Raw genomic sequence first — 20,675 nt, 5'->3', positions numbered from 1 at the left:
CTATGGGGCTGAAAATACTAGTGTAAAGGTTTGGGCTCTGGACAGAGGCTGGGCTCTGAAACCTGGTAAAGGTGGTGGGGGGAAGGGGGTGTCTCAAAGCCCATGTCCAAATTTCTACACTGCTATTTTTAGCCCTGCAGCATAAGCCCAAGGCAGTTGACTAAGAATTCATCCATTGACCTAGCTGCCGCCTCTCAGGGAGGTGGACAACCTATGCCAAAGGGAGAACCCCTCCTGTCTGTGTAGGCAGTGTCTACACAGACGTGCAACAGAGGTGCAGCTTTGACTCTGTAGCATTTCAAGTGTAGACAACCCCTTAGACTCCTAAGTCTCTTTTGAAAATGGGACTAGGGCACTTTTGAACATTCTACTCTGTGTCTTATTTTGGGTTCAATCCGAATTATTCTGGTTTCGTTTAAATCCATTAGGAACAGGCCTAACAGAAACCAAACCAAGCCACTCAAGCTGAAATGAAGAAGTGAAATAGTTCAGCCAGGACTAAAACTTAGGTCGACCTAGATACAGCATTCAGGGCTGTGAAAAATTTCAGTTAGGTTGTCCAACCCCCCACTGCAGACACATGTAGGTCAAAAGATTCTTCTGTTGACCTAGCTACTGCCTCTCAAGATGGTAGATTTATTACAGTGATGGAAAAATCTCTTCCATGGCTGTTGCAAGTGTCTATGCTACAGCAGTGCAGCTGCAGAGCTCCTTGTGTAGAAGTATCCTAAACCAGTCCAAATGTGTGTGGAGACAACAGCCCCTAGTCTGAGAGCTTCAAAACTGCCTAAATGATTTTAACACCTAATTCCCATTAAAGCGAATAGGAACAAAGGGTCTAAATTTCCCAGGCAGCTTTGCAAATCTCACCCAAAAGGAACATTAATCGTGCTCACCAGGAACCAAGAATGTAAAAAAAAAGGATTCCAACTTTCAGAAGCACATGTCTGCCGTCCCTTCCTCAAGTGAATAGTCTCAGTGGATTCAATGGGACGAAGCTAAGCAGGGACTCTGCATGAGTTGAGGAATGCAGGATCCGGCCTAGTGCAACTGTATCACAATGCCCAATGAACAATGTTTATTTGTATTATCACAGCACCTAAGAGCCCAGCCCTAAACCAGAACTTCACTGCGTGAGGCACTGTGCAAAACAGAGGACAGAAAGACAGTCCCTGCCCCAAAGAGCTTACACAGTGTTGGGCCGATCTTTCCTTTCCAATACTGCACTGGACTTTGCCATTTTGCTTAAAGCTCTTGCTAAGGTTAGATACAACTCTGCCATGGTAATGGTGGTAATTTTGAGATGGCTGAACTTGAAAGCAATCAGGACCTGATTTTCAGAGCTCCTTAGCATCGCTAGCTCCACTTACTCCAGAGCTCAGCACTTCTGAAAAGTCGACACCCCCAATTTCCATTTCTGAGGGCGTGCTCCAATCTCCCCCCCCTTCCTCCATTTATATCAAGCAAATGCTTGAATGCTTCCCTGCTAGCAATACAAAGAGAGGACAATCCCCTTGGAGCTTGATACACAGAACCTATTAATAAGCAAATGGAAAGAGCTGGCACATATTCCTCATTGTTTAAGTCCTCAGCCACCAGAGTCTGAAGCATTTCCCTTCAGGGTCCCATCTATGCAAAGGCATCTTGGGAGATTACTTATGCTATTGTCTTGAGTGAACTACCACAAACTCACACATACCAATGACTTGCAGGCACTGATTTAAAAACCAAGCTGAGATTTGGTAGGCATGACAACCGGGTCCAGACACCTCAAGGGGAGAACAAAAGGTTCAAACCCCCAAAATAAGCAGTTAAAATCAAGCGATTGTTCACAATGTTATTGTACTACAAAAATATATCCAGTATGGTCTTTTGTGAAAGCTTGTCATGTTGTGAACGTGATGGTCATTATGAGATAAGCTGGCAGATTGTCGTTACTAATTCATGTATGTCAAAAACCATGCTCATAAACTTCAGCCTCACTGCATTTCCCAAACCAGTTGTTACATGAAACCAACTTCAGATATCCATGCATTGTCCAGCCCAGGAAAGGACATTGGTGGACCACTAAAGTTAAGGGAAAGACACAGACAATTGGGATTTCCCCACCCTGAATAACCGTAAGTCACCATACCTGGAGGGAGAAAAAAAAACCAACCATCATCTGACAAACACTTTTAAAATAGAAGGGGTTTGAAGTGAAAGGATCCAGAAATTGAGTGACAGCCTCTAATCAGGCAGCTGTCTAAGAAACACCAGCTCCTCCCTACAGTTAGGAGGTACTCTGGGAAATTGTTTAAAGGAAATAGGTAACTTGTATTAGAAAAGGGATTTATCTAATATACATGTGTGAAGTCTGGGGTTCCATCCTTATGTTTATTTACTGTGTAACTTGTATACGTTTGCTTTTCCTTACTATTTCATCTTTGAATTGGACGTTTTTCCATTAAATAAACCTCTTTTGTTTATTTGTACCCCAAGTAGGTCTGTGCTGTGGAAACCGTGTGAAGTGTGTGTGTCAAAGTGAGGTGATAACTGGGGGGCTGGTTTCACGACTTCAGGGGTGACAAGCTAGCGGGGGAAAATCCAAGCTCTTTGGGGCAGGGACTGGTAGTTAAGAACTTGGGAAGGAAGAATTGAGGGGAGACTTGTGACTGGCAGGGCTGTTGGTGTTACCCTACAAGAAGTTACTAGGCTGGTGGAAGCCAGGGTGAAATATTATGTTTGTGGGCAGGCTACTGGTGTCAGGGATCTGAGCCATAACAGCACGGCATTTAGGCATCCCAAGGTTATCAGGCAGGCGGCAACAGAACCACTTACTGGTTGTGGTGATTCTCAAAATGTCGCAGTAAGGAACAAACCTCTCTCTATATATATACTCACCATACCTCTGGGAGGCTATCAGTGAGTGAAAAGAGTGCAGAGACTTTAAAGGGAATGACACTGCAGGACCAGTGAACTGGGTGAAGATGGCTGAAGAGAAGAGCAAGTCTTTATCTCTAACTGGAAACCTATCACTTAATTTTCTTACTCCCAGCATTGTCTCAACTACACTCTATTGTCTTTTGCATTGAGGACCAGATTCAACATATGGTGGCCTGGATCTGGTTTTAATTAAGCACTCCCCGATGGATCTTCTGGGGAATTTTTCATTCCCCATTTGCTTTAGAGCAGTGGTCACCAACCGGTCAATTGCGATCGACTGGTCGATCCTAGAGGATCTCCCAGTCGATCACGATCTTCAGTGGCACAGTGGGGCTGCCGCTAATGCAGGTTCCTTGCCTGCCCCAGCCCCATGCCACTCCCTGAAGTGGCCAATGCGCCTCACGGCGGGCAGGGTCTCCCTCTGCATGCTGCTCCTGCCTGCAATCACTGCCCCCGCAGCTCCCATTGGCCGGGAACAGAGAGCTGTGGCCAATGGGAGCTGCAGGTGAGGTGCTTGCAGAGAGGGGCAGTGCGCAGAGCCACATGCTGCCAGCCCCCCACCCAGGGGCTGCAGGGGTGCATTGGCCCCTTCTGGAAGCGGCAGGGGGCCAGGGTAGGCAGGGAGCTTGCCTTAGCGACAGCTACACTCCACCGCCAACTGGGAGCCACCGTAGGCAAGTGCTGCCCCGTGGGAGGCTGCACCCCACCCCTGAGCCCCCTCCCAAAGACAGCACCCCATATCTCCTCCTGCATCCCAACCCCCGCCACAGCCCTGACCCTCGTCCCAGAGCCAGCACCCTGTACCCTCTTCTCCACCCCAACACTCTGCCCCAGCCCAGAGCCCCCTCCTGCACCCAAACTCCCTCTCAGAGCTTGCACCCCTCACCCCCTCCTGTACCCCAGTCCCCAGGCTCAGTCCAGAGCCCCCACCCACACTGCAAACCCCTCAGCTCCAGCCCAGAGCCCGCACCCCCTCCCGAACACCAACCCCCTATCCCAGCCTGGTGAAAGTGAGTGAGGGTGGGGGAGAGCGAGTGACAGAGAAAGGGGTGGATGAAGTGAGTGGGGCATGGCTTTGGGGAAGGGGCGGGGTAGATCCTGGGTTGCCCTTAAAATCAAAAAGTGATCTTGGTCAGGAAAAGGTTGGAGACCACTGCTTTAGAGGCTACAGATAGGGCCCAATTCACATAGTCATTTCCATCAGTGCAAAGACAGTGCAGAAAACTACCATTCTGATATAGTAACATTTTACATCCACTTTGCACAGATGTAAATGACTACACGAGGGGCCAGATCCAATGTCCACTGATGACAATAGAAAGACTCCCATTGACTCCAAGCCATTAGATCAGGCCCAAGGGACAGTGCATTGGTGAATTAAATTTCCTCCTGTCCTATAGGTGTTTTCCAGCCCTGCAGGGTGAGTTCCTGTATTTTTAAAAAAAGGACACCCTTCCTACAAGCCAGATGGGATATTAAGTTTCTAGAACACTATATTACAGAATTAAAATAAAACAGCCCTTGTACCTCTGGGGTTAAAGCTTTGGTGCTGTGCTGTACTGACTGTCCCGGGTTCATCTAGTAACAAAACAGTTTGTTCAACAGGTTGCAATCCTCAGAGCTCATACGGTACCCATAAAGACACAAAGGCTGGGAAAGCATGCACTGCATTCCCCTCACAAATGCACTGGATTTTCTTCTGCACATAAAGTAAACCTCTTCTGCTTCAGCTTCTCAGCCAGTGTGGAAAACAAAACCCAAAAAGGACATTTTGCCTACAGAATAGATCCCACAATATTTGCTAGATCCTCTCTCAAAGTTTCTCCCCCGGCTCCTCCTGGAGCAGGCCTACTGAGTGCTTAAATCACAGTCTACATGACAATACTATAGGGCATACCATGCATTATATTCTTAAATCATTTCCTTGTCTTTCATATTGACACATACTCAAATTCAATCCCATCTCATAAGTGTTTCGGTGACATGCTGAATATACATCAGACTCCCTGGTGGACACTGGTCATTTTAATGTTGTGAACAACTTGTCACACCTTTCAGCTTCCTGCCACCTCGTTCCATTTGCTATTTCAACTGTATAAATTGGGGTGACCAGAGGATAACAATAATCTTACATTTATACAACACTTGTCATCCCAAAGGGTCCCTAAGTGCTTTACAAATTTTACGCATTGTTCTTCCCACTACTTCACTGGATGAAACACAGTACTAACTGGCACTGCACATCAGCTGAGAACAGGATGCAAAGAATACTGTATCCATTTGAAGTTATAAGGTGAAATTGTAAGTAAGCGGAATGTAACTAACTAAATTGGGATGCGTCTAGGCCAAAACACTTCTTACTAAAAATGCTTTGGGATTTTTTTTTTTAAATAAATCCCAAGTAGTCAGGACAGTTTATATCTCACAGTCCAGCTTGAGACTGCCCCCTACCACCATACAGGGACCAGGCCCATGGGTCATTACTAGAGATGGGCAGATATTGAAATTTACATGAGTGTGAGTGATCAGTTTGTTCCAAAACCACCTCTATTTACATCTCAGTCTGGAACAGTTCCTCAGATTTGTCACCTAAACAGAATTAATCACTTACTTGGGTTCGTGCCACATTTGCATGAGTGACTATACACAAATGCATACACATTCATCCAAAGAAAGTTAACAACTTCCCCTGATTTATCCAACTATTCTGAAGCAAGCACAATAGCTCAGATTTTAAATACTCGGAACGCACCATTCAAACAGTAATCCAAAAATTACGGCAAAGAGTGAATAAGTTAAGGAAATGGCCATTTGCTCACAGATATTTCACAAGCAAAAGGAGATGCTAAGTTGGTCAATACTCATTCAACTTTTGGCATTAGAGAGAGTAATTAGGTACTCCCTCTGGGTAGCTCAGATGGCTAACCTGAGGTGCTGCCCATGTCACCACAGTCACATTGCTATTTTTAATGCACTAACTCAAGCAAAGCTAGTGCGTGACTGTCTACCTGCACCAGAAAGAACACTCCCAGGTTCTGTGTAGACACTGGGACACATACAGCAATTTCTTGCAATCTCTTTGGGAGAACCTACTGCATTAAGTTTGTGTATCATTGTGGGCCAGGGGACTGTAGGTAATTCCATGGGGAGAAGCGACCACAGACCTACAGGAACTATCAACAGTGGGAGGGAGGGGGGAGGAGGAAAAGAAGGGAGGTGGGGAGATTAGGCAAATTCGGTCAGGCTGTAACACCTCCAAAGATGTACCACCACCAGGAGAGTCTCTCATATACTGGTTCAAACGGGATTCTCTAGAGACCAACTGACTCAGGGCCTTCTTTCTGATATAGCAAACGGATGGAACCTTCTGTCCAAGAGGCAGGGGGGGGCAGGAAGAGGGGAGCCAATCCTTAGGGAAGGGTTGACACCTGCCAGAGCCTGAGGTTGGAGTTGTAAGATCTCTGGTAAGCTTTTTAGCATATGTGTAGGTTATTTTATTGTTTGTAATATGCTCTCTCTGTAATGCTGTCACCATAAGAATAAATGTGCTTGCTTAGAAAGAGTTACGTGGTAACACTATTCCAGATGAGGTCTCACCAGCGCCTTATATAACGGTACTAACACCTCCTTATCTTTGCTGGAAATACCTTGCCTGATGCATCCTAAAACTGCATTAGCTTTTTTAATGGCCATATCACACTGGCGGCTCATAGTCATCCTGTGATCAACCAATACTCCGAGGTCCTTCTCCTCCTCCGTTACTTCCAACTGATGCGTCCCCAATTTATAACTAAAATTCTTGTTATTAATCCCTAAATGCATGACCTTGCACTTTTCACTATTAAATTTCATCCTATTACTATTACTCCAGTTTACAAGGTCATCCAGATCTTCCTGTATGATATCCCGGTCCTTCTCTGTGTTAGCAATACCTCCCAGCTTTGTGTCATCCGCAAACTTTAATAGCACATTCCCGTTTTTTGTGCCAAGGTCAGTAATAAAAAGGTTAAATAAAATTGGTCCCAAAACTGATCACTGAGGAACTCCACTAGTAACCTCCTTCCAGTCTGCCAGTTCACCTTTCAGTACGACCCGTTGTAGTCTCCCCTTTAACCAGTTCCTTATCCACCTTTCGATTTTCATATTGATCCCCATCTTTTCCAATTTAACTAATAATTCCCCATGTGGAACCGTATCAAATGCCTTACTGAAATTGAGGTAAATTACATCCACTGTGTTTCCTTTGTCTAAAAAATCTGTTACCTTCTCAAAGAAGATGATCAGGTTGGTTTGGCACGATCTACCTTTTGTAAAACCATGTTGTATTCTGTCCCAATTACCATTGACCTCAATGTTCTTAACTATTTTCTCCTTCAAAATTTTTTCCAAGACCTTACATACTACAGATGTCAAACTAACAGGCCTATAGTTACTCGGATCACATTTTTTCCCTTTCTTAAAAATAGGAACTATGTTAGCAATTCTCCAGTCGTACGGTACAACCCCTGAGTTTACTGATTCATTAAAAATTCTTGCTAATGGGCTTGCAATTTCATGTGCTAGTTCCTTTAATATTCTTGGATGAAGATTATCTGGGCCCTCCGATTTTGTCCCATTAAACTGTTCGAGTTTGGCTTCTACCTCAGATGGGGTAATATCTACCTCCATATCCTCATTCCCATTTGTCATCATTCCATTATCCCTAAACTCCTCATTAGCCTTATTAAAGACTGAGGCAAAGTATTTATTTAGATATTGGGCCATGCCTAGATTATCTTTAAACTCCATTCCATCCTCAGTGTTTAGCGGTCCCACTTCTTCTTTCTTTGTTTTCTTCTCATTTATATGGCTATAGAACCTTTTACTATTGGTTTTAATTCCCTTTGCAAGGTCCAACTCTACATGGCTTTTGGCCTCTCTCACTTTATCCCATGTTCTGACCTCAATAAGGTAGCTTTCCTTGCTAATCCCGCCCATCTTCCACTCCTTGTAGGCTTTCTGCTTTTTCTTAATCACCTCTCTGAGATGCTTGCTCATCCAGCTTGGTCTACAACTCCTACCTATGATTTTTTCTCCTTTCTTGGGATGCAGGCTTCTGTTCGTTTCTGCAACTTTGACTTGAAGTAATTTCAGGCCTTCTCCGCCTTTAGATCCACAAGTTCTTCTGTCCAATCCACTTCCCTAACTAATTTCCTTAATTCTTTAAAGTTAGCCCTTTTGAAATCAAAAAGCCTAGTCCCAGATCTATTTTTGTTTATCCTTCCATCTAGTTTGAACTGAATTAGCTCATGACCTGGTTAGAATGTCTGGCTTGCCAGGAATTAACACACTGTAGTCAGGGAACTGTGCAGCCTGGAAAAACCCCGCATGTCTCCACCCAAAAGAGTGACAGCTGGGAGTCAGAAACCTAAAAGTGGATGTCCTTGCTGGCAGGGGCGGCTCTACGTTTTTGGCCGCCCCAAGCAGTCATGCGCGGGAGGCGCCCCGGAGCCGCGGGAGCAGCGGACCTCCCGCGGGCATGACTGCGGAGGGTCCGCTGGTCGCGCGGCTCGGCTGGACCTCCCGCAGCTGCGGGCGGTTCGCTGGTCCGGCGGCTCCGGTTGAGCTGCCGCAGGCATGCCTGCGGGAGGTCCAGCCGAGCCGCGGGACCAGCGAACCGTCTGCAGTCATGCCTGCGGGAGGTCCAGCCGAGCCGCGGGACGAGCGCCCCCTCCGCAGTCATGCCTGCGGCAGGTCCGGTCCTCCCGGGGCTCCGGTGGACCTCCCGCAGGCATGACTGCGGCAGGTCCGCCGGCCCAGCCTACCGCCCCCCCCCCCGGCGGCAGAGAACGCCCCCTACATTTTGCCGCCCTAGGCACCAGCTTGTTTTGCTGGTGCCTAGAGCCGCCCCTGCTTGCTGGACCGTGGAGGGGGAATACAGGTGCAGTTGCCCTGAACTGTGACAGACATATCCTAAGAAGCGGCGTCATCTTCTAAATCAACACCACAACCTCCTAACGTATCCTGCGTAAAACTGGTTGAAATTTTTCAAAGTTGAGGGTGAGAGGGATTTTTAAAAACACATTTTTGCATAAATTTCCCTTTTATTTTTTTTCAACTAACTATAGAACCAATCAAAGTTTCCCAAATTACAAGTAATAAATGGGTTTAGTCTGAGTAAAAACAATCATAAGGATAGCTTTTTCTCATGGCATTTCTGTATTTCCTGTTCTGGCGGCAGCCATCCCCAAGGTTCACACAAGTGTGTGAAAGGTGCGTATGAGTAAGGCTAGACAGTCTCAGAATAAATACTTACAAAACAGGTGCACAGATTTAATTAGCATCATGTTTTGGGTCCATTTTTATTTTAGCTGATCCAGTTTATTTATCTTTATGAGAGAAATACACAGATTTTGTCCTAATCATATCATTTTTCTTTTCCTATCTTCTTTTAGAGTTCAGACTCTTGTATCTCACCCAGATACTACTCCTACTCTCTTTTACTTTCTTCCATGCCACAAAAAAACCTATGCAGAAGTTCACCACACTTACCTTTCTGGATGGGAGGAGGTGGCCTCTCCAGCCAACAGAAGAGCCAACTTTCAGGACTTCCTTATCACTTGTCAAAGGATGGATTCTTGCATCAGCAACCTGAAAAGGTACATTGACATATAATGGCATCATTGGACTTAGGAGCACAGTCATAGCTTCAGCAGCCTAAATTGGTGAGCTGTAACTCCAATCGAGCTCTGAGAAACAGGCAAGAAAGTAAAACTTTTCAATTCTATTTCATTGGAAAGAGCACTCCCATCACAACAGCTGAGCAGAAAAATTCTGATCCAGTTATAACCGTCTCCAATGCCCAAATGTCTTAAAATAGAGAAACTTAGGCCAGCCTGCCAAAATATTTAAAATATCAAGATACTAATAATATAATGGGATGGAGTGTGGTCTTGTGGGCAGGACAGTGGACTGGGAATCACTCCGATGGTGACCTAAGGCAAACACTCATCTCTTTGTGCTTGTTTACCTTCCTATCATTTGTCTGACTCATCAATTTAGACTAAGATCTTTGGGGTAGGGGCCGTCTTACAATGTGTTTGTACAGTGCCTAGCACAAAGGGGCTCCAGTCTCGACAGGGACTTCTGGGTGTTATCATAGTCATAATATAAATAATTATTCTTCTTTAGAATATTTGCTTTGAAGAGTAGCCTCTGGCTTAAACCCACTAGCAGAAAGTTCCAAACAAATCTCTGGCCTCAAAATGATTCAGTTCCATTGTCTGACTTCTCAGAGGAGATTCACAGTAGAGCTTGCAACCACCACACAATGTGCTGTGATCCTATCAGGCCTCACAAGCTAAGCAGAGTTGGGATGGGTTAATATTTAGTTAGAGGATCTCCAAGAGACATTTAGGCGGAGTTGGCTATTCAGTATGAGGCATTGCTCCCTCTAAGCCTATCACCAGCCAATGCTCCCCAGGCAGGGTTAGCTTCCGTGGGCGACGGGAGTCTCCCCAGGCGGAGCTAGCTGCCGCAGCGAGGGTCTCCTCAGCTGGGGTTAGCTGCTGCAGGGGGGGAGCTCCCCAGGTGGGGTTAGGTTCCGTGGGGGGAGGGAGGGAGTCTCCCCAGCCGGGGTTAGCTGCTGTGGAGGGGGGGTCTCTCTGGGCAGGGTTAGCTGCAGGGGGGGCACCCTGGGTGAGGGAGGTGGAGGGCTCCCCAGGTGGGGGATGGGTTATCTGCCGCGGGGGGACAGGGTTAACTGGGTGGGGGGGTGTCGCAAGGTGGAAGTTTCGTCTAGGGCGCAAAGCTTCCTTGCACCGGCCCTGGGGGGGATGCCATTTCTGACGAGAAATAAAACCAGATGACCTCAACCTCCTGACCACTCCTGGCCACCAGACTTCCTGGCACTTCACAAGAGCAGGGATGTTAGTTGGCATACTAGTCAGATACCAATGTGGTTAATTAAATGCTGCCAACCTAAAATTCCCTCTGCAGTTTCAACTGAAACAGTAAAGCCATCTTTCTAGCCTCAACTGGAATCCTACAATAAAAAAGGAGCACCTAGCCATATGTGTCTGAGAAATAAAAATAAAACAGCAACTCACCCCTCATTAAAACTGGTCACTCCCCCCTCCCCTTTCAAAGAACAGTTTCTCAGCAGAAAATGCTGTTTCGATGAAATCAAAGTGTGGACAGAATCTTTTTGTAAAATGATTTCAAATTGAAATGGAGTGTTTTGTCTTGACTTTCATTCCAACTATTGGTTTGTTTTTAATTTTATTCTATATTTATATTTTTATGTAGTAACTATTGAAATGAAAGGTTTCAATAAGGCCATATTGATGTTTCTGAATCAAAATATTTTAGAATTTCCATCCTCCATTCAAGATTTTACTTTTGGTACTTATTAGAGATGATTTTTTTAAACGTTGGAATATTTTATGGGATGGAAATGCCCTTTTCTGGGCAGTTCTACCCTCATCCAATGGAACTGAACTTCCCTACAAGACCTAAAACACCAATTTCCCTTCCCCAGCACAGCCCCTCACCGCCATCCATCCCCAGTGTCACTGCAGCCTGGCCTTACTGCTCTATTTAGATTTGTATACCAAAATAAAAAGAGGTTCTTGTCCATCATCCTTGCCATAAATTATTCAAAACAGCCAGCCAGCAGAACACAAAACTCCCCCCACCCTCCCAAGATCAACCCCAGCAAACCCCACCCTGATGCATCTTTTGCACATAGATGTTCTCTGCTGTGCACTTTGAAGGTCAATAGCCTTGGGCCATTACCTGTGAGGCGGGCAGTGTGGGAGCTTGGTTCACAGCTCAGTATGTCTCACAGAGAACACTCTACTGCCAGGTCCCTGTCTTAAATCAAGGACCCACCTCAAGCAAATATCTCCAAAGGCCGAAGATAGGACACTAGATGGAGAGAGTCTGAGTTACTACAGAGAACACTTTCGTGGGTGTCTGGCTGGTGGGTCTATATGGGGCCAGGAAGGAATTTCTGCCCCAGTCAGATTGGCAGAGACCCAAGGGGGGTTCTGCCTTTCTCTGCAGCATGGGGCACGTGAACTAGAGTAAATGGTGGATTCTCTGTATATAAGTCTTTAAATCAAGATTTGAGAACTTCAGTAACACAGCCAGAGGCTATGGGCTTACTACAGGAGCGGGTGAGTGACGTTCTGTGGCTTGAGATGTGCAGATCAGCCTGGAGGATCATGATGGTCCCTTCTGGCCTTAAAGTCTAGGAGTATGTCAGCTAACTGCAGCTGTGGCAACATAGTACGATGAGAGAGGCTATCGGATGTTCGGAATGGCTTTGTCCTATTATGTTCTTGCTGCTGTATCTTACCAACGGTGATGGGGGTGTGACACGTGGATCTTCCAATAAAATGCTCTGTACTATATATTTCTATATACACATGCCAAGACTATGAGAAGTTGTGGCAATTTAGGACATGATTTTCTCGCAGTGTTGCATGTTTTTGCAGAAAACAAACTGAGAACTAGTGCAGAATTAGGACAATAATTTCAAGTCACATCGCAACAGATTTTACATAGTTACCTCACACACACGATTTGTAAATTGCCTTAGGCCACTGCTAGCTGAAAGGCATGATATGCAAATGTCATGGTGGAAATCAACTTCCCTTTAAGCACTCCAGGCTCTCTCTGTATGATTTCAATGTGCTGGCTTCCTAAACACTGGACTACATAGATAGATTTTTTTATTTATTTTTTAAATAGAGTCACTCATTTCAAAATCTATGGTCAGCCAAAACAGGAAGAGTAATGGATGGCGACATAGCCCTTAAGAGGACCAAAGTTATTAGCCTAATGCATTGAGAAGAGTGATGCATTAAGACATTAAGAATCAAAACAATCACATTAATGCTTGACAGCATAAGCAGGAAACAAAAGATGAGAGATGTAATGTAAACCATATGGCTTAATAACTAATACCTCATTTAAGCATCTTTATTAAAACAGCTCTTATAGGTTTGGGTCTTAATAAATATGTAAAACATTGTTGGCAGGATGTTATGTTCTTTTATCCTCCACCCCCACCCCACCCCCAAACAAAACTGTCAAAGATCTGAATGCTACTTTTCCTTTCAAAGTCCAAATTCTATGTCAACCCAATTAAGTCTACGCAGTTATTATAAATGAGGCTTGTCAGTTACTCTCACTTGAGACTCACACTGTAGCTAATATTACTCAATAATGCAGATGTTTTCTGTCTCTTTTCCTTGGGAAAAAAATACATTCAAATGAATTAATGATAAATAGGTATTAATATGTAGAGGACATGCTACAGAGTGACACAGGGCGGCTTATATGTCAAGTGGCAAAGGTGCGTGTGAACAATGAAGTCCTCTAATAGTCTGATGTATTCTGGTAATTTATAAGTTGGTTTGTTTCTGGACCACACAAGCCTTTTTTACACTGCATAAAAATGTTAGAGTTTAACAAAAGCCATGGGCAGTTTCCCAGCTGACATAAATGGTCTTCGGTACATGGCTTCAGTAGAACTATATTGCAATTTACACCAGTTGAGAATTTGCCCCACCAGGAGCGTTAAAGAGACAATGTCAAGATAAGAATCAATTTGCAGAGGTTGAGGGCTCCCTGAAATTGAATCAGAGAGATGCCAGTCACCAGCTAGATTCTCAGCCGGTGGAGTTTCAATAACTTAAATGGAACTATGTCTATCTACATTAGTTGAAGGCTTGGCCCCTTTTTGTTTTTAGAAATGATCTTCTCTAGTGTTACTTTTGGTTATTAAAAGTGAATTAATTTTCAAAAAAATGAAATCTAATGGTTACACGCAGGGCTTTACCCTTTTTTTTTTTTTAAATAAACTTGTTTCCTTCAATTCCTAAAATAATTTCCATATGGATTACTTTTGGAATGGATTTTTGACTTTTATGCTTCCCATCCTGCAGGATTTCCTTCTTTTTATGTAATAGCTTTACAAATTGAAACTAACGCCAGCAAATTTGGAGCCAGATGACAAACATTCCAAAGCTCGGGGAGCATTTGAATCCAGTGTGAGAAAGATCTCTGGCAAATGGATTTATTGTTGCTGGAGCCTGGACTGGAACCCTAGTGTCCACACCCCTGGGGAGTGCCCTAACCACCAAACTATAAAGTCTCTCTCTCTGGCCCCACTGACTAGTCAAGTATTTTATACATAGACGAACTTCTCCAACAGGAGAGACTGAAAGAGACCAACCCCGGAATAGCCAATAGCCTGGCAGAAAAGGGTGCTCACATAAGAGAGGAGAGACCTGGATTCACATCTTTGCTCCAGAACAGGGATTCAAATGCAGTTTCCCACATCCCAGGGGAGTGCCCCACACCACTGGGCTATTGTACATGAGGAGGGCACCACCAGTTTTGTGAATCTAGCGCTTCGTTTGCTTTTATTTAAAAAGAAAGAAGGAAAGAAAGAAAGAAAAAGGTAAGTTTAAGTGCCTGAAATTGAAATGTTTCTTTTTGAGTCAAACAAAACATGTCATTGACCCAAAATGAACATTTTTTGATTCACCAAAATTGTAGAAAAATTTCAGGTTTGGGTCAACCCAAACCCATATTTATTTATAGACACTGCCAAAGAACCAAAAAGCCAGTTATTTGCACCGGTCTAATTAGAAGCCTGGGGGTCAGAGGTAACAGAATAGTATAACCATGCAGACATAGCAGGCCAGATTCTGATCTTAGCCATATTGGCGTAAATCCTGAATAATTCTATTAGGGCTAACGGTGTTACTCCAGACCCAAGAACGACTACGATCCAATCCAGTACTATGCCCAGTGGAGTTTTGCCACTGGATCAAGCACCTGGCTTCTGATGCTTCGGGTATGTCTACAATGCAATCACTGTTATCTAGTTAGCTTGCGTACTGATAGCAGTGGAATTGCAGCATGCAGGCTTCAGCAAGGCTTGCCCATGACCCTGGAGTAATTACGTGGGCAACTAGCCCATACTGTTGTGACCTTACTGCTACTGTAACGGGCTAGCTAGAGCAAAGCTGGCTCAGGTATGCCTACACAGGCTGCAATCAGACCTCCAATCACAGCATAAACATGCCCCACCACGGCACTACAGAGCACTGTCACTGGTGTGGTCTAAAAAAAAAAAATCTCTCTCATCTCACCACCTTTCTCCACATATAAATGAAGAACAGGAAGAGTCAGATAAAGTCCAAAGCAGCAATGAATTCTGATTCCAGGCTTTTAAAAGAAAATGCAGAGTAACCTCCGTTATTTTACTTAAAAAAAAATCCCATTTCCTAATCTCATGTTTGAAGAAAGTTGGGAAAAACTGTCAGTTTCCTGTTTTAACTGGAGTCTCCATCTTTTGAGATCTATAGTAAGTAATAAATAGATTCTCACCTACCTACTTTCTGAAGCAATTCAAAGCCCACCTGGGCTACCAAAGTGCCTGCTTACAATAGAGAATAGGGTAGGAGTTGAAGGATTTGACACTGCCCCAGACAGACACTTAATAAATAGTGTTCTCTTGATATGATTGAAACCAGCTGGGTGAAGTGGAATGGTGTGGAACCTTACCTCAGTAGAATGAAATAAAGATAAAGTCAGAATAAATGTGTGTCCCTCTCCTACCTCTCCTAAGTGAGCAAACCTGTTTTTCATAACTTTAAAGAGCAAATATCCAGGACTTCCTACCAAAAAAAAGAGTCAGCCAATTTTTAAACTATTCCAAAAAAACCATGAAAACCATTTGCATTTCTTCTGCATCTCCAAGAGATCAGCAATTCCAAAGCTTTGACTGGCTTCAAAGGAAAAAAAAAAAACAGAGCAAGAGTTTCAGTCATGACTTTGGGGTAGCCAACTTGAGATGCCTCAGCACTTTTCTGAAAACTTGTGAGCACCTGCCCTCCAAAAATCAGGCCCTTTAAAAGATATCTGAAATTGGGCATCCAAAATCACTAGTCACTTCCGAAAAACTTGGTCTTCAGTTGAAGTGCCTGAAACCATTCGTCACTTTGGAAAAACCTTGGCTCCAAAAAAAATCACATATTGATATAGGACTTCTTATCCCCAAAGGATCACAGAATGATTTATGAACCTGTGCTACATCTACCAGAGGAACCACCACATCTACCCTTGAAGTGCAGCCATCACTGGGGTGAAGCACAGCAGCTGTTTAACTGCGCATGGCCCTGCTATGCAGCTGCCCAAACTAGTTAATGCACTAGAATATAGTATCCAAGGGAGAGTGCAGGGAGAAATCAGGCAAGTAGAATGTCATTAACCCGATCGAATTTTGCTCAGTGCAAACAGCTGTAATACCTGCCTCTAGCAAAAGTTGCTAGCAGATCTTTAATGATAACAAGTGGTCATGCTGTCTGTTTTAGGTTCAGGTGGCAACTTTAACAGCACAGCACCAATCTCAATCACCAAGACCTATTCCTGATCCTGCAAAGACAAACACATGAGTAACTTTACTCAGGTGAGTACTCCCATTGCAGCCAACAGGATCAGTCAGGTGAGTAAAGTTACCTGCATGCTGCAGTCATTTCAGGGTTGGCCCCCCAACATAGATTTCTCTGTTAGGTCTCTCACCCAGTCACTGACTGGGTCTAACTCTGTTTAGTACCAGAGCACCTTGCAGGGTTTGACTATGGTGAGGAGGATGGTATGAGAACCTACATAGAATAGTTATATCTGAGGAAATCAGGTCAGTAAAAGTGCATATGAAACGAGAACAAACTGAACCAAAACATTTTTTTTAAACTGAGCACTTGAGGGACATTAAGTTTCTTAATCAGAAGCTAAATATGCATAAACAGAGAAGGGCAATATGCAAACAAGAGAAGAAGCCAGAGAACACTCCTCAAACCCATTGTACAGTTACAGAAATCCAGCAACCTGCAGGCAGGGCCGGCTTTAGGCCAATTCCACCAATTCCCCCGAATCGGGCCTTGCGCCCAGTGGCCGAGAATCCCTTCCCTGGCTAGAGGCTCCTTTTTAATTTTTACTCACTCGGCGGCGCTCCGGGTCTTCGGCAGCACTTCAGCGGCAGGTCCTTCAGTGCCGTCGAAGACCTGGAGCGAGTGAAGGACCCGCCTCCAAAGACTAGGAGCGCCTCTCGGTGAGTACAAGCCCCACGTGTTTTTTTATGTGTGGGGGTTTTTTTTCTTTCTTTTTTTTTTCAGTCATCCCTGCTGGGACCCCACTGAAACTGTTCGAATCGGGCCCCTCACTTGCTAAAGCCGCCCCTGCTTGCAGGGGCTGGAGGATTTTCTTTATATTAGGTTTATGTCCAAGAGTGAAAGGGATAAAGTAGTCATCCAGAGAGGGATGGGAGCTTAAAAAGAAAATAATATTCAACACTCTGGAAGCTCATTTGTCATGAGACACACGATAACGGACTTGAAGAAATGCAGGTACTGGCTGTAAAAGTCATTAATTTTAGGGCTCTTGTGCAGCGATCATCAGAGGGAAGAGGAGAATATTAGCACATGCAGATGCTGTCAACCACATTATGATTTTAGTTATCTTGGTGTAAATCCAGACTAACTCCATTTGTGTTATTCCTGATTTACAACAGTGCTAATGAGAGCTGAATGTGGCCCTGTATTTTTCTGGATAAACTTTTGATTGATCAATCAATTAATAGTAAGGATTTGGACTGTCCTCCTGTCAGTGAGCAGGTTGTTCTATTGTTGAGATTTTCAGATTACAGGCTTATTTTTTGTTCATTTGATTTCACTGGAGCTGCACCAATTTACACCAGCTGAAGATCTGACCCATCAAGTTTCAAAGCATTTGTCATTCTACAAGCGACTGTTCTGCCTATCTGCCAGGGTTTCTTGCACCTTCCACCTTCTAGTTGCATCTAGAACTGGCTACTGTCAAAGACAAGACAGTGGACTGGATGGTGCATGGATGTGATCCAATGTAGCAATTCCTACATTCACATTAGAACTGGCCGGAAACAGACTTCAGTCTGAAAACACCAGTTTGTTGTACCAGAGATTTCTCATGAAAGGAAGCTGGGTTCAGCTACCTTTCACTGAATCACAGGTAGGTTTTCATCGGAAAGCTACCTACTTCCCTGCTAGCTCGCCTGGTGGGCTGCTGGGGAGTTCTGCCATGAGGACAGCTGACCCCAAGACTCTAGAACCCATGATTCTGGGGTAGTTCTGCCACATGGACTGCCCTGAAGCCAGGGAGTCCAGGGCTCTGGACTCCCGAAATAGACATGTAGTCCCAGGCCAGCTGGCTCCCCCTGCAGCATGAAATGAAAACTTAGTTTTATTAAAAATGTTCACAAAAATACACCAACATTTCAAACAGCTCTAAGAATGACATCATCTTTCCAAATGTGGCTTTCCTTAGAGTTGTCAATGGCTTAACAGCCGAGAGAAAAGGGATCAGATTTTCAAATGTATTTAGGAGACTAAAGATATAGATAAGCACTTAGTGCAATTTTCAAAAGTACTCAGCAGGGTTAAGTGCCTACTATCCATAAAACATATGGGGGGAGCATCATAATTTCAGTGTGAGTTAGGCACCTAACCTGGTTAGCTGCTTTTGAGGGGGGGAAATCACATTTGTTGCCTACCTACATCTTTGGGGTCCTAAATACCTTTGAAAATCTGGCCCTGAGTAGCTATCATACATTCTACATGAGGCTCCTATTGAAAGCTATTTGGAAACTTCAGCTACTGCAGACCCTTAGTGGAATCCTTAATGATCACAGGTGGAATCATAGAATATCAAGGTGAGAAGGGACTTCAGGAGGTATCTAGTCCAACCCACTGCTCAAAGCAGGACCAATTCCCAACTAAATCATCCCAGCCAGGGCTTTGTCAAGCCTGACCTTAAAAACCTCTAAGGAAGGAGATTCCTCCACCTCCCTAGGTAACCCATTCCAGTGCTTCACCACCCTCCAGGTTCTCTCTCACTCAAAAGACATTGGGAGACAACTTTCAGAAAAGCGCAATTGGTAATGAAACACCTAACTCCCATTGACTTTACAATGTAGCTTTCCTTAGAGTTTCCTTAGATTTTCAATGGGAGTTGTGTGCCTAATTGCCTTTTGTGCCTTTGAAAATATCACCCAGCATCTCCTAACACAACATGCCGGGCCATTGGTTCAGCACCTGCTCAATGAGAATGCTTTCTCCTAAATAACCAACACAGCTTCCCTTTAAAACATTTTCCTTAGAGATCTCACTGTATAAGAATAGACCAAAAGGTATTTAAGTCACTTAGGAGCCTAAACACCATTGATTTTAATGGGATTTAGGAGCCTAAGTGAGTTAGGTGCTTTTGAAAATAAGACTTCAGGTATACACTTACTAAGCTTATGAAGTCTGATCAGTAACACTGTCTAGTTTATAAGTTAAGGCCTGGTCTACACTAGGACTTTAATTCGAATTTAGCAGCGTTAATTCGAACTAACCGCTCAACCGTCTACACTAGGAAGCCATTTAATTCGAACTAGAGGGCTCTTTAGTTCGAATTTGGTACTCCACCCCGACAGGTGGAGTAACGCTAAATTCGACATGGCTAGCTCGAATTAGGCTAGGTGTGGATGCAAATCGAACTTAGTAGCTCCGGGAGCTATCCCACACTGCACCACTCTGTTGACGCTCTGGACAGCAGTCCGAGCTTCGATGCTCTGAGCAGCCACACAGGAAACGACCCGGGAAAATTTGAATTCCTTTTCCTGTCTGGACAGTTAGAATCTCATTTCGTGGTTGGACATCGGGGCGAGCTCAGCAGCACCGGCAGCAATGCAGAGCTCTCCAGCAGAGGAGTTCATGTAATCTCTGAATAGAAAGAGGGACCCGGCATAGACTGACCGGGAACTCTTGGATCTGATCGGTGTGTGGGGCGAGGAGTCTGTGCTTTCGGAGCTGCGCTCCAACAAACGGAATGCAAAGACCTACGAGAAGGTCTCCAAAGCCATGATCCAGACAGAGGATACAGCCGTCATGCAACGCATCGCCGCGTGAAAACCAAGGACCCCAGACAAGGCTACCAAAAAATCAAAGCGGCAAACGGACGCTACGGAGCCTGCCACCACTGCCCCACCAGTGACCGTGGACTCTGACGATGGGACAGTGTCGACGGCCAGTTCCTCGGTGATGTTCGCGGACGGGGAAGATGAGGAAGGGTTTGTGGAGGACGAGGCAGGCGAGAGCGCTTACAACGCTGGTTTCCCCGACAGCCAGGATCTATTCATCACCGTCACGGAGATCCCCCAACAACCCTCCCCGGCCATTAACCCGGACCCTGAATCAGGGGAAGGAGCAGTCGGTAAGTGCTTTAACCATGTTAACTTTTATTCTTAATATAACAGGAATCTTAACTGTGTGAAAAGGAGGACTCTCTATATATGGGGATAGAACAGAAATCATCCTTGGAGATCTCCACGAAGCTCTCCTTGCGTTAATCGAAAAGCATCAGCAGGAGGTTCCTGAGGAGAGCTGCCTTATTGGGTGCTCCGTGGTAGCACAGTTTTCCGCGCGAGGCTTTCATGAGGTACTCAGGGAGCACTGCCTCCCCGAGCACGGCTGCATCGGGCCCTGGTTCGTGCTAGCTTTCACGCAGCATGCGCTCTCTATCTCCTTCAGTGACCCTCCTCAGGGTGATTTCGCTCGGAGAATCCTGCATCTAATTAGGGTAATTACTGTAATTTTACGCCTGGTCCAAAGTATTTTTAAAAAATCTCCGGACAGACGGCATAGCACAGACTCAGCACGCTGCTGCGTGACGAG

At 44.9% G+C, this 20,675-nt stretch overlaps 1 long non-coding RNA gene across 2 annotated transcripts in view; it reads right to left on the bottom strand.

The window, feature by feature from the left end:
- Positions 1-20,675, bottom strand: part of LOC123363573 — a 125,697-nt gene that overhangs the window by 68,726 nt on the left and 36,296 nt on the right. For both annotated transcript variants that reach the window (XR_006576813.1, XR_006576814.1), the window contains exon 3: positions 9,457-9,555. This is a non-coding gene — a long non-coding RNA (uncharacterized LOC123363573). The remainder of the gene's footprint in view (positions 1-9,456; positions 9,556-20,675) is intronic.

This window comes from Mauremys mutica, chromosome 2, assembly GCF_020497125.1.
Source record: "Mauremys mutica isolate MM-2020 ecotype Southern chromosome 2, ASM2049712v1, whole genome shotgun sequence".
NCBI classification, from domain to species: domain Eukaryota; kingdom Metazoa; phylum Chordata; order Testudines; family Geoemydidae; genus Mauremys; species Mauremys mutica.
Note: the sequence above shows the minus strand (reverse complement) of the source record. Positions and strands in the feature narration are given on the sequence as shown.